The sequence below is a fragment of the Dermochelys coriacea genome, chromosome 1 (genome assembly GCF_009764565.3).
Source record: "Dermochelys coriacea isolate rDerCor1 chromosome 1, rDerCor1.pri.v4, whole genome shotgun sequence".
Taxonomy (NCBI): domain Eukaryota; kingdom Metazoa; phylum Chordata; order Testudines; family Dermochelyidae; genus Dermochelys; species Dermochelys coriacea.
In genome coordinates, this window is record NC_050068.2 from 8897653 (window position 1) to 8912350 (window position 14698).

At 42.9% G+C, this 14698-nt stretch overlaps 1 protein-coding gene across 4 annotated transcripts in view; it reads left to right on the plus strand.

Moving 5' to 3' along the window:
- Positions 1-654: 654 nt before the first annotated feature.
- Positions 655-14698, plus strand: part of SLCO2B1 (solute carrier organic anion transporter family member 2B1) — a 113079-nt gene continuing 99035 nt past the window's right edge. Inside the window, exons 1-3 of one of the 4 annotated variants that reach the window (XM_043504018.1) lie at positions 696-772; positions 1419-1625; positions 2859-3006. The gene's annotated coding sequence lies outside the window, so the exon portion shown is untranslated. Of the gene's footprint in view, positions 773-1418; positions 1626-2858; positions 3007-14698 lie in introns of all 4 variants that reach the window. The other 3 variants (XM_043504017.1, XM_038416026.2, XM_038416035.2) reach the window with 3 other exon arrangements.

Below are 14698 nucleotides of genomic sequence, written 5' to 3' on the forward strand. Positions count from 1 at the left end.
TCAATGAACACTGTAAACAATTTTTTAAAAGGACAAGCTTGAAGAGAGAAATCCCTGTTCTCCCTTGACAGATTTAGCTGGTGTTAATTTCTCTTGTTCTTATCTGAAAATGTTATAGTGATTAGTTATAGAAACAAATGCTCTAAATCACAAATGCATAACCAACACTGCATATTAGAAAGCCACAAGTAACAAATTAGAATAATAAGTCAAACATGATGAAAAAAGCACATGAGATTAGGGTTGCCAATTTTGGTTAGACATATTCTGGAGGTTTCATCACATGACATAATCTTTAATGAAAGATTAATTTTTAATTCCTGGAGACTCCAGGTGGATCCTAGCAGTATATGAGGGGAAGGGGTGAGAAGCAGGAATTTTGCAATATGGATAGAATAAGAGCAAAGATTGCTGTCTTTGTTGGGATTTTTTTTTAAATCAAGAACTATTAAATTTTCAAAATTTTTAGGCTAAAAATTCAAACAAACAAACGACCTCTGAAATTTTTGGCTCCAAAAATGTGTAAATAAAAGGCTTAAAACCAACACAAATAGCAGAAAATCCGAGTGCAGACAGACAGATTGCAAAATTGGAAGTTAGAAAAAGACTTTTGGCAATTTCAAATCAGAAGCATACACGAAATCCCTCCCCTCCACACAAACACCCCGCCCCACACTGAAAACTAAAGTAGTCTATGGCTAGAAAACACATGGGCTGAGGAATGTGTTTGCTACAGCAGCACTGAGACTATGAAAAGGGGTGTCTAGAAATTGTGAGTATCCCGAGTGCTTTGTTATAAGAAAGAAGGTAATTGAGCTGCTTGTTTTGTTTTGTTTTTTCCTCCAGATTCAGACCTCAGCACAGCTCACGTGTCTATAAATCCGTAGCTGCATGAGCTGCTTTCCCCAGAGGGTTACTTTTATACAACTTCTTAGACTCTGCAGGACTTGGATTTCTTAGCAGCTCAAAAAGAGGGAGTGGGCACAAATGTTCTGTACTGTTTGTTCCATGAGGAGTTCTCTCTTCTTGTTTTATTTCTTTGATTCTCTTGTTTTAACAAAACAACCATACTTTTGCAGTGCAGCCTTAGGCATAACCCACTTGGAGTGAAATAATCTAGTGAAATAGAACGAAAGTTCCAGTGTTGTTGAAAAAAGAAAAGGAGTACTTGTGGCACCTTAGAGACTAGCAAATTTATTAGAGCATAAGCTTTCGTGAGCTACAGCTCACTTCACAAAAGCTTATGCTCTAATAAATTTGTTAGTCTCTAAGGTGCCACAAGTACTCATTTTCTTTTTGCGAATACAGACTAACACGGCTGCTACTCTGAAATCTGAGTGTTGTTGAAGGAAGTCATTTCACCGTAGGAAATTTCACTAACCCAGACTCACTTTTCTGATGTCTTGCATTTATTTTAGGGCAGGGTGGATTTCTAGGGAGACATAAGCCATTTCCTATGTCTGAGTTCATTTAACCCCTGAAGTTGGTGACATGGAAATAGTGCTCTGTATTGCAAGGAGAGGGACTCAGATTGGATTCCTGACCAGAAACTCATCTAGTCAATTAAGGAGCATGTTGCTGCTTCATCTCCTTGGCCAGATGACAAAGACTGTGACAAGGAGCTGGTAGGTGTTAAAGTAACAGAAAAATCAAGCATTAATCTAGTGGTGCTGCAGCTCTACACAGACTGTATGGTGACAATAATGCCAGCAGTCCAAGTGGCTGTGTTGCAGGTGTACAGAGTGAACTTCATGCTATGTTGCAGCACGTTTATTTATTATGTGAACAGCCTGCAGGCAAATGGAGTGGAATTATTAGCTTTGGAGAGCGGAGTTTTCAATTCGCAGAACAAGCACAGTGTAGCAGTTTCAGTGCAGGTTCCCCTGTATTGTCCCAGCAATCTTTCTCAGCCTTGACTTACTTGGCTCAACTGTAGGGGGGAGAGAGTGCTTTGCTCTCCACAACTAGTCCAGTCCTTGGTCACAGAAACATAGAATTGCCATGCTGGTTCAGACCAGAGCTCCAGCTATGTAGTCCAGTACCCTGTCTCTGACAGTTGCCAGCATGTGATGCTTCAAAGGGAAAATAAGAGCCTCACAATAGCCAGATGTGGGATAAACTGCTTCCCATGAAGGTTTTCCCCCATCCTTAATAATTAGAGATAATTTAAATCCAGAAACATGACGTTGTATCTCCTGTTCTGTTCTCCTTTGCTACCATTAACTGTTAGAACTTTAGATATTCTTCTTCTCCATATAAATGTTTCAGCTGAAATTTTCTTTCAGGGCCAGGGAGACAACGATGCCAGTTGTGATGGTGGTTTTAATGAGGGGGATATCTGTCCCCTAGGGACTGGGCTAAGAGTCATCCAACTTTTTTCACAAAGGACACTGAACAGCCATAAATTGGTAATGACTTTCAGTCACTGCTAAACTTGGCTGCCTTTGATCTGTTGAACTTTAGGGGAAAGGCTCTGAACTACAGCACTTCCGGAAAACATTTTACAGATGCCACCATTCCATTTTCACCTAGCATTATCAAGGGAGATGAACGGTGACCCTCGTGTTTTGGAAATGGCAGATGAAGGTTTAATCCCCTGTCTTCCGCAGACTGCTTGTGTGATTTAGGCTCAGATCCACAATGGTACTTAAGCACCTGATTCCCAGTTTTAGGCATCACTGCAACTCACAAAATAGCCTTTTAGATGTCACCTAATCCTGTAGGTGCCTCAACTGTGTATAAATGATTAAAGAGTCTTTGGAGGAGAGGGACTGGATCTCCTGCCTCTTAAGTGGATGCCCTAACTACCAGGCTACATTGTCTCACTCTGGCCAATGACTCTAAGTATTTATCTGCAGTGGAACAGCTTCAGCAGGAGAGATTGAGGGACACTCCCCATCAGAACATCCCATAGTTAGAGCACTCCGAGAGGTGTGGGAGATCCTGTTCAAATTCTCTCCCCCTCAGGCAGAGTGAGGAATTGAATCTGACCTTCCACATCCCAGGTGAGCTCTCTAACCAGTAAGTTAAATGTTATATGATGGGTGATGGCATCACCTCCTTATCAGACAAGTTTGCAGGGATTTAGATGCCTGCCTCACTCCTTCTCACAAGAAATAACTTAGGCATCTAAGCCGTGTCACTTCAGTGGAGGGGTTCCTGGCTGTGGATTGCAAGCAGAGATAAGTGCCTCCCTAAAGCCTTGATTTAAGCGCCTATCTCTATGAGATGGGTGTGGCTTAGGACATCCTCCTCTCCTTGGCATCTCCTATTGGATGGCTCAGGCAGCTCCATGCTTAGCATGCTGGCTTTTGTGGATTGTATAGTTAAGCACTTATCTCTCCCATCCATTGTATAGGGGGCTTAAGCACCTAACTCAGTGGCTGGTGGTGTTAGTCCTGTGATTTTTCTAGGCACCTAAAAGGTAAGTGTTGTGATGCTGAGCATTGCAATGCACAAATCTCTTTGTGGATCTGAGCTGTCACTTTTCTGTGCCTCAGATTCCTGCATCTGTAAAATTGCCTACCGCACATGGGAGCTGTGAGACTCAATGAGTAAATGTTTGAGCCTCTCAGACAGAAGATGCCATAGCCATAAAAAGTATTAACAGAGAACCTTCTTCCGGCAGTTCCTAGCTCTTCAGGATTGTTGTTGATATACAACTACTGTACAGTGAGCAGAAAATCATAATCAGTCCCTTCTATTTGTAACGTCTCCCAAACATGATAATACCCATTTAGTGTCAGTCTACAAGGGAGAGCATCTGAGTGACTGCCTGTACTTTCCTTTAGACTGTGAATGAAGGAAAGTACTTCTTAAAATCTTTATAAAACTAGGTTTTGCTTCTCTTACTGTCCTAATATGACAGGTTTCAGAGTAGCAGCTGTGTTAGTCTGTATTCGCAAAAAGAAAAGGAGTACTTGTGGCACCTTAGAGACTAACAAATTTATTAGAGCATAAGCTTTCGTGAGCTACAACTCACTTCATCGGATGCATGAAGTGAGCTGTAGCTCACGAAAGCTTATGCTCTAATAAATTTGTTAGTCTCTAAGGTGCCACAAGTACTCCTTTTCTTTTTGTCCTAATATGCAGGCAGGTAGTTGTATGCACAACTGCCCTCAGCTGGATGGAATCAGAATTGCTAAAAGGTTTTGTATCTCTATACAATGTATACCTTCAAATCAGCGGCACTGCGGTGGGTACTGACCCCACAGTATGGCAACATTTTTATGGCTGACTTAGAACAATGCTTCCTCAGCTCTCGTCCCCTAATGCCCCTACTCTACTTGCACTACATTGATGACATCTTCATCATCTGGACCCATGGAAAAGAAGCCCTTGAGAAATTCCACCATGATTTCAACAATTTCCATCCCACCATCAACCTCAGCCTGGACCAGTCCACACAAGAGATCCACTTCCTGGACACTACGGTGCTAATACGCGATGGTCACATAAACACCACCCTATATCGGAAACCTACTGACCGCTATTCCTACCTACATGCCTTTAGCTTTCATCCAGATCACACCACACGATCCATTGTCTACAGCCAAGCTCTATGATATAACCGCATTTGCTCCAACCCCTCAGACAGAGACAAATACCTACAAGATCTCTATCATGCATTCTTACAATTACAATACCCACCTGCTGAAGTGAAGAAACAGATTGACAGAGCCAGAAGAGTACCCAGAAGTCACTTACTACAGGACAGGCCCAACAAAGAAAATAACAGAACGCCACTAGCCATCACCTTCAGCCCTCAACTAAAACCTCTCCAATGCATCATCAAGGATCTACAACCTATCCTGAAGGACAACCCATCACTTTCACAGATCTTGGGAGATAGGCCAGTCCTTGCTTACAGACAGCTCCCCAACCTGAAGCAAATACTCATCAGCAACCATACACCACACAACAGAACCACTAACCCAGGAACCTATCCTTGCAACAAAGCCCATTGCCAACTGTATCCACATATCTATTCAGGGGACACCATCATAGGGCCTAATCACATCAGCCACACTATCAGAGGCTCATTCACCTGCGCATCTACCAATGTGATATATGCCATCATGTGCCAGCAATGCACCTCTGCCATGTACATTGGTCAAACTGGACAGTCTCTACGTAAAAGAATGAATGGACACAAATCAGACGTCAAGAATTATAACATTCAAAAACCAGTCGGAGAACACTTCAATCTCTCCGGTCACTCGATTACAGACCTGAGAGTGGCTATCCTTCAACAAAAAACTTCAAAAACAGACTCCAGCGAGAGACTGCTGAATTGGAATTAATTTGCAAACTGGATACAATTAACTTAGGCTTGAATAGAAACTGGGAATGGATGAGTCATTACACAAAGTGAAACTATTTCCCCATGTTATTTCTCCCCCCCACCCCATCCCCCACTGTTCCTCAGATGTTCTTGTTAACTGCTGGAAATGGCCTACCTTGCTTGTCACCATGAAAGGTTTTCCTCCTTCCCCCCCCCCCGCTGGTGGTGATGGCTCATCTTAAGTGATCACTCTCCTTACAGTGTGTATGATAAAACCCATTGTTTCATGTTCTCTGTGTGTGTGTATATAAATCTCCCCACTGTATTTTCCACCAAATGCATCCGATGAAGTGAGCTGTAGCTCACGAAAGCTTATGCTCAAATAAATTTGTTAGTCTCTAAGGTGCCACAAGTACTCCTTTTCTTGTTGCTATCTAGTGGCAGCAAACTAGAGAGGCTATAAAGCCTAATATTACTGAGCTAAAGAAGATTCTCCTTTAGCCTAAGCGGGAGTAGCATTTGGTTTTGGGAACTAAAAATCCTCTGTTCTGCCCACAATGCATGTGCATCTAAAAATCCAAACTGACTCGGGCGGCGGGTGTGAAACAAGGGCACAAACTGTTCATTGACTTACACCTTGTGAACCCTATTGACTTCCTTCAGCCCAGGAACACAAACAGGTCAGATATTAATTAAAACCTGATTCTTGCCTCCTTCTTTAGCAGAGCACTGGAGCAGGGCTATAGTGAGGCACAGCAGGGCATCTTTGGAGCAGGATAGTAAACATAGTAAGGCAGGCAGAGGACTCTCGCAGAGACCTAACATAAGAATTATTCAGAATTAAAGCCATGAGGGAGTGATGCAAAGAGTTACTGCAGTAATTGCTCATATTTGGGGGCCTGGGTCGAAATGCTGTCTTAAGGTTGCTACTGAAATAATTTGTTTGGTAGCTGTCATTGGGTATGGCTGCCCTATAACACAGTATGATGGAGCTGGCACTCCCTTCCTCAGTTTCCATCCGTGATGTCGGTCTCCTCAGCTTTCCAGACACTGGTCTGTGTTGGAGATATGGCTCAGCCCTCACAACCAAGTGATAAACTTAATCCTTTCCAAGGTAGCAAAAGTCCAACAAAGAAGTCCCAAATAAAAATAGTCCTTTGTTCTTCAGGACTTTTCTTCAGCCTGCCTTCTGGGCCCTGTTCCTAGTCCCTTCTGTACTACCTTTGAGAGTATTTCCCCTGATCTGATATAGAGCACTTGTTCCCCTGGTGGGATCCCTTGGAGTACCCAACTTCCTGCAGACCCTGGCTCGGGGCCTTCTACATGAACCCTCCCACTCCTTGTGGATCCTCTCAGGCTGATCTCTCTGTCTTTTTTATAAGACACGGGACCATTAAGCTATCATGTGATCTTCTGTAGTCCTGTCTTCTCAGGCTGGGAAGCAGCTAATTACATATGGCACAGTGTGGTGGCCTCTTCTCCCCTTAAAGGGGCCAATCACCCTATGACATTAGCCTTAGCCTAAAATACAGTCTGTCATCTATCAGCACTGCAAATGCTAATACACCACAGAATTTGAACTTGAGGGAAAGACTATACTTGAGAGAAACCTAGGACTGAAATAGGCTGTTTGTCTGGTTTCTGCCTGTCCTGGGGCTGACTTCCGCTAGTACTAGTTATGCAATATGACCCTCACAAAAACAAAACAAAAAACAGACAACCACTAAATCATCAACACTCATCAAAGTGGATTGAACCTCAGAACAAACATCAGCTAGCAACAACCACTAGTTCTGATTACGTCCTGAGGCTGCAATGGGAATGCTATGAGTCAGCACAAGGCATGCTGCTTCTGGACTTTGTCAAAATACTGAATCTACATATCCCTTTGTTAGAGCCGACCTTCAGACACACTGCTTTGAAAATTTTCTAAAGTAAACATGGTCATGAAGACAGGAGTATCAGAGGGGTAGCCGTGTTAGTCTGTATCCACAAAAACAATGTGGAGTCCGGTGGCACCTTAAAAACTAACAGATTTATTTGGGCATAAGCTTTTGTGGGTAAAAACCCCACTTTTTCACATGCGCATGAAGACAGGAGTGTAAAATCTGCTACAGAATAATCCACACAGTGGGGAAGCTTTGTCTTGAGAAATTATTCAAACAGGTTGTTATTGCATAATAGCCATCTTCTCCATTTATGTAACATGTTGAGATTTCAAGTGTCAGCAAAAGAATTTCTCTTCTGCCTTGTGTGTAACCTCCTCATTTCCTTCCTTCTGCTATTTTTGTTTATCTTTAGACATGATTGGTGGATTCAACTCAATGAGCTTTTGGGGATTGAGTTTGTATGAAAGACAGAAACCAAACTGTAGTGTGTTGAGCTGCCTGTGTATGTATGTGTATCACGGCCCTCTGCTAGATGGAATCAGAAGTGCTCAACTGTGAGTCAGAGTCCTATACTACTACAAACTATATGTGATTCTCCTTGAGCCCACATAACAGGAGCGTTAACAGCAGGAGTTTTATTCCCTGGAGTCTCCATGAAGTTGTGAGTGGCTTTGGTGTATAGTGACAACCACAAATTACCTTGAATGTGAATTGTCAGTGCAATTTACTATGGCGATGTTGCTCAGATCAGTACTGCTTGAGGTTCCCAGTGCTTAGAACTATTACTGTATACTGCATTCTTCTGAGGAAAAAGGGAAAGTCTGAATGCTGGTCTCTATACTAATTACCAGTTACAAAACCAGCCCCTCCTTCTTTCCTTAATCTGTTTCCTTCAAGGTGAGCTTTAGGCGTTGAGTAAGTGGCCACATGGGATACCATGTTGCAAGGAGAGTTCCATGGCTCCTGTATGAGTTCCATTGCAGAACCAGGCAACGGGCCAGAAGAACATCATGGGTCAGAAGCCTATCTCCAGAATGCTGTTTGGGGCAGAGGCTGTCTCTCTGAATTTGTCTACATGGTGCTTTAGTCTGCACTAGCCTATTGTGCTCTATAACTGGCCAGTGTGGCCCCTACTGGTGCACACTCAAAGTTCCCAAGTGCCTCTTAATGTAATACTCTTTGAAAGCAGGGTTCACATGGACCTATTAGTGTGCAACGCATTAGTGCACATTAGAATTTACATTCCTCTAGTGCAGATTAAACCACCATGTAGAGAGTTAGGTCTATATTATATGTTTGCAAAATACATGCATAAAGATCATCTGTGCAGGAGACGGAGCTTTCTTGGAGGCTGGTCCCAGACTGTGAAATGAACAGCTTATGTTACTAAGGACCATTACAAATCTCACCACCTTCTGCTCCAAGTGCGAGGCACAGTTTTTGACCTGCCTTATCTTGTACAAGCATATAGCAACATGTACATAGAATCATAGAAGATTAGGGTTGGAAGAGACCTCAGGAGGTCATCTATTCCCATCCCTTGCTCAAAGCAGGACCAACACCAACTAAATCATCCTAGACAAGGCTTTGTCAAGCCAGGCCTTAAAAACCTCTAAGGATGGAGATTCAACCACTTCCCTAGGTAATCCATTCCAGTGCTTCACCACCTTCCTAGTGAAATAGTGTTTCCTAATATCCAACCTAGACCTCCCCGACTGCAACTTGAGAAAATTGCTTCTTGTTCTGTCATCTGCTACCACTGAGAACAGTCTAGATCCATCCTCTTTGGAACCCCCTTCAGGTAGTTGAAGTCTGCTATCAAATCCCCCCTCACTCTTTTCTTCTGCAGACTAAATAAGCCCAGTTCCCTCAGCCTGTCCTCATAAGTCATGTGCCCCAGCCCCCTAATCATTTTCATTGCCCTCTGCTGGACTCTCTCCACATCCCTTCTGTAGTGGGGGGACCAAAACTGGACGCAGTACTCCAGATGTGGCCTCACCAGTGCCAAATAGAGCGGAATAATCACTTCCCTTGATCTGCTGGCGATGCTCCTACTAATACAGTCCAATATGCCTTTGACCTTCTTGGCAACAAAGACACACTTCTTCTGACTCATATCTGGCTTCTTGTCCACTGTAATCCCCAGTTTCTTTTCTGCAGAACTGCTGCTTAGCCAGTCGGTCCCCAGCCTGTAGCGGTGCAAGGATTTCTTCCCTCCTAAATGCAGGACTCTACACTTTGTTCTTGTTGAACTTCATCAGATTTATTTTGGCCTAATCCTCCAATTTGTCTAGGTCACTCTAGACCATATCCCTACCCTCCAGTGTATCTACCTATCAGCAGTGTGCCCTTGTTGCCAAGAAGGCCAATGGCATTTTGGGATGTATAAGTAGGGGCATAGCGAGCAGATCGAGGGACGTGATCGTTCCCCTCTATTCGACACTGGTGAGGCCTCATCTGGAGTACTGTGTCCAGTTTTGGGCCCCACACTACAGGAAGGATGTGGATAAATTGGAAAGAGTACAACGAAGGGCAACAAAAATGATTAGGGGTCTAGAGCACATGACTTATGAGGAGAGGCTGAGGGAGCTGGGATTGTTTAGTCTGCAGAAGAGAAGAATGAGGGGGGATTTGATAGCTGCTTTCAACTACCTGAAAGGGGGTTTCAAAGAGGATGGCTCTAGACTGTTCTCAATGGTAGCAGATGACAGAACGAGGAGTAATGGTCTCAAGTTGCAATGGGGGAGGTTTAGATTGGATATTAGGAAAAACTTTTTCACTAAGAGGGTGGTGAAACACTGGAATGCGTTACCTAGGGAGGTGGTAGAATCTCCTTCCTTAGAGGTTTTTAAGGTCAGGCTTGACAAAGCCCTGGCTGGGATGATTTAACTGGGACTTGGTCCTGCTTTGAGCAGGGGGTTGGACTAGATGACCTTCTGGGGTCCCTTCCAACCCTGATATTCTATGATTCTATGATTCTATGATTCTACCTCTCCCCACAGCTCAGTGTTATCTGGAAACTTGCTGTGTGTGCAATTAATCCCACCATCCAGATCATTAACAATGATGTTGAACAAAATCGGCCTCAGGACTGACCCCGGGGCACTCCGCTTGATACTGGCTGCCAACTAGACATCGAGCCGTTGATCACTACCCATTGAGCCCGACAATCTAGCCAGCTTTCTATCCACCTTATAGTCCATTCATCCAATCCCTACTTCTTTAACTTGCTGGCAAGAATACTGTGGGAGACCAAATCAAAAGCTTTGCTAAAGTCAAGATATATCATATCCACCGCTTTCCCCATATCCACAAAGCCAGTTATCTCTTCATAGAAGGCAATCGGGTTGGTCAGGCATGACTTGCCCTTGGTGAATCCATGTTGACTGTCACCTTCCTTTCCTCAAAGTGCTTCAAAATGGATTCCTTGAGGACCTGCTCCATGATTTTGCCAAGGACAGAAGTGAGGCTGACCGGTCTGTAGTTCCTCGGGTTCTCTTTCTTCCCTTTTTTTCAATATGGGCACTATATTTTCTTTTTTCCAATTGTCCAGGACCTCCCCTGATCACCACGAATTTTCAAAGAAATTTCCTCTCTAGTCATCTGTACAAATGTCCATGTCTTCCTTTCTGAGTTTAAGCTCACTGAAGATTTCACTGTTAAGCCAAGCTGATCTCCTGCCACATTTGCTGTTTTTTCTGCACATTGGGATGGTTTGTTCCTGCACCCTCAATAAGGCTTCTTTAAAATATAGCCAGTTCTCCTGGACTCCTTTTCCCCCTCATATTAGCCTCCCGGGGATCCTGCCAGTCAGTTCTCTAAGGGAGTCTAAGGCTGCTTTTCTGAAGTCCAGGGTCTGTATTTTGCTACACTTCTTTCTTCCTTTTGTCAGGATCTTGAACTGAACCATCTCATTGTCACTGCTGCCTAGGTTGCCACCCACTTCTACTTCCCCTACCAATTCTTCCCTGTTTGTAAGAACCAGGTCAAGTGGAGCACGGCCCCTACTTGGTTCCTCCAGCACTTGTACCAGGAAGTTGTCCCCAACACTCCCCAAAAACTTCCTGGATTGTCTGTGCATTGCATAACAACAACCAACCATACTAAAACTAAACACTCCATTGAACATACAGTTCTTCACATGGGAAGAGGATGAAAGAACAATCCACATGTCACATCACTTAACACACTACTGGAAAATGCTCACATACTACAACAATGAACATGGTATAAGAACCTATATAGAATACAATAGAACAGGTACAGTCCCTAGCACAATGGGGTCCTGGCCTCTAAGCACAACCAGAGAACACATAATAAATAATAATAACAGGAGGAGACCAGATGGCGAGAAGATAAGTACCCTGCCCTAAAGAGTGGGATTTAGGGACAGATAGAGATGCTGAGGGGAGGGGATGGAAAACTGAATCAAGAACAACCCAGGAAACATCAAGAAAACAGGAACTGACTTTGTTATTGTTATTTATTCATTGTATCCATCTTACAAATACAGACTCACTCCCTGTCCTGAAGAGTGCACATTCTAATGCCTGGCATGGCACCATATGCCACAGCTACAGACCAACAGGTAGGAAAACAGGAAGGTGAGCAGATGAGGATCCTGAATATAAAGTCACTTCAGCTCCTTTCATTTTGTGCACACGTCTTTTCCAAATACATTCTATGTGATGTACAAAAATTCCTCACTATCCAGTACCCCCTACACTAGCCACTACACTCCCTCAGGAACCAACCTGGAACTCAGGCTTGCAATCACTCCACCCCTCCTCCTGATAATCAGCCTCCCAGTACAGAGGCATTACCTAAAGCACCAGTAAACTTAGATCTGGTCCTAATTTCCTCAGTCTTCTTTCCTCTGACTAGTATGCAATCCACTCTCTCCCCTGTTCACTTCTCATTCCCAGTACTCACTTGGCTCAGACGCCTCTATCTGAAATGTGGCTTATTAAGCCCTGGTCTACACTACAGAGTTAGATTGATGCAAGGCAGCTTATGTCAACCAAACTATGGAATTGTCTACTCTAAAATTTAACTCCCACTGACATAACTTACCTGCTGCACCTACTTAATAACTCCACCTCCACAAGACACATAGAATCAATGTCGCTGTAGTTAGATCAACGCAGTGTCAGTGGAGCTTCTGGTGAGGACCAAGCACAAGCGATGTAATTACTGCAGCAGCAGTATGCCAACGTAAGTTAGGTTGACTTAATTTTGCAGTGCAGACATGCCCTAAGTTAATATTGTATCTGTAAACTAGTGATTTACATTGATTTATACATAAATCTATAACTAATAGAGTGATACTCGGCTGGTGGCTTTTGCCACATACTCTTCTTACATACCTTTATCTTCTTGGGGTTAAGAACCACATTGTGTGGCACCTTAACATGCATACCTACATAAACTCAATGTAGAGGAATAATTTCACAGCTATTCTTCTGCTAGGATTAGATGTAAGGAAAAGTTTGGCAGGGAAGGCAGAACTGATAGGCAGAGTGGGCAGAAGGTGAGAGGGTACCATGGGAAGATTTGTGTGTATTTTCAGTATATAATCGTCTTAACCGCAACCAAATTATTTTAAATTGGTGTTTCTGGTGCATTCATATCACTTCAGGCTGTGACCTAGTTAAATCTCATTAGCTAGCCTACTGTAGGTCCAGGAGTATTTGGATAGGAGACTGCCAAAGAATATCAAAAGGTGCTGCAGGATATGATGGCTCATTATAAAAATAGAGGTCAATTGTTAAATGTGGCTTTGTAAAATCTCCTGAACCCAGAGTATTATTTTAGGTCCATATTTATTAACAACACAAATTTGCAGCAGAAGACGCTTTCCTCTTTCTTTTAAATAACTTCTTATTTCTCATGATGGCTTAAAAAATCCAAAAATAGTTTTTCATTTTTATTTTCATGTGATATCTCCAATATCCTTGTAATAATTTCCATTATAAAGAGTTATAAAGTTAGTCTTAGCTATCGTTCACTCCCTTGCTGTCTGTTGGGTACTGTTTGGGTAGCAGTCTTTGGATACATGTTTAAATCCATTTTCTTTCTTATTCCAAGGAGAAGATGTCATGCATAGTATGTCATATATATTTATTGGTATGGTAGCTTGTCCTCTTCACTGAAAATTTTCACTATCAATTTAATACATACAAATTTAAGTATTTCAGTTTTATAGCTAGTAAATTGTAAATGATCTGGAAATTTAGTAAAAGGAAGCTAGCTAACTCGATATTTGTAAGTTGTGTGTGTGTTCCTTGCTGAGCTTTAATTTGCTACATTTATTTCTCCATTTACTCAAGCTCCACTACGTTCAAGTACTAACAGGAGTGTTTCCTTTTTCGAGTTCCCAGCTAATAAGAGCTGTGCTGCTATTAATAAAAGTGTCATTAATAAATGAGAATGGTGCACTTGGATCAAGACTAGTATATTAGAAGTTATAGATGGAAAAGACGTATTAGACTAGGTAATCTATCTCACTACCACTAGAGAATTGTTCCCTACAATACCTCTTCTGGGTGTTTCTTCAGGGTTCACTGCACCCATTCCCCCCAAATGCAGCATTCCAGAGTATAATGATATGAGCTTTAGGCAAGGAAAACATCAGAATCCCTGGTAGTCATACTTTACATTAGTAAGATTTTGTAATTTAACAATAACTATAGCAGGCTGGCCTTGTTCGAGATCTTAGTTCAAATTCTAGGCTCAGTACCTTGCCCCCGCCCCCACCTCAAAAGGTTTGGAGTACTGCTCCCAAGCAATGCATGCATGATAGATTCAAGGATCTGCATTGATGGACTTGGGACGGAAACACATCCAGCTCTCCCAGGCCAGAGGAGGGGGTTACTGAGGCTCAGGGCCTCTTAGAACACAGAATAAAAAGGAGAAAATGGCATCTAGGAGAAGTTCTCATCCCCAAAGTTAATGGGGCAGATTCTCTGCTGGCACCCATTGGAGCTGTTACAATTTACAGTAGCTGAAAATCTGCCACAGTACCTCTAAAATCCTAAAATGGCTAAAAGAGGCCCATGTGCATAATATGCTGATTCCCCCTCAATATTGTTGGTACAGGAGGGTGAGCCAACCTTCAGCACCTTTACTAGCGGCTGGTGGACCATTCCCATAGCTCTCCATGGTTTGGCTCAGGTTTCATATTAGCAGCCTTGTTAGTCTGTATTCCCAAAAAGAAAAGGAGTACTTGTGGCACCTTAGAAACTAACAAATTTATTAGAGCATAAGCTTTCGTGAGCTACAGCTCACTTCATCGGATGCATTTGGTGGAAAAAACAGAGGGGAGATTTATATACAAACACACACACACACACAGAACGTGAAACAATGGGTTTATCATACACACTGTAAGGAGAGTGATCACTTAAGATAAGCCATCACCAGCAGCACGGGGGGAGGGAAAGGAGGAAAACCTTTCATGGTGACAAGAAAGGTAGGCTAATTCCAGCAGTTAACAAGAATATCTGAGGAACAGTGGGGAGTGGGG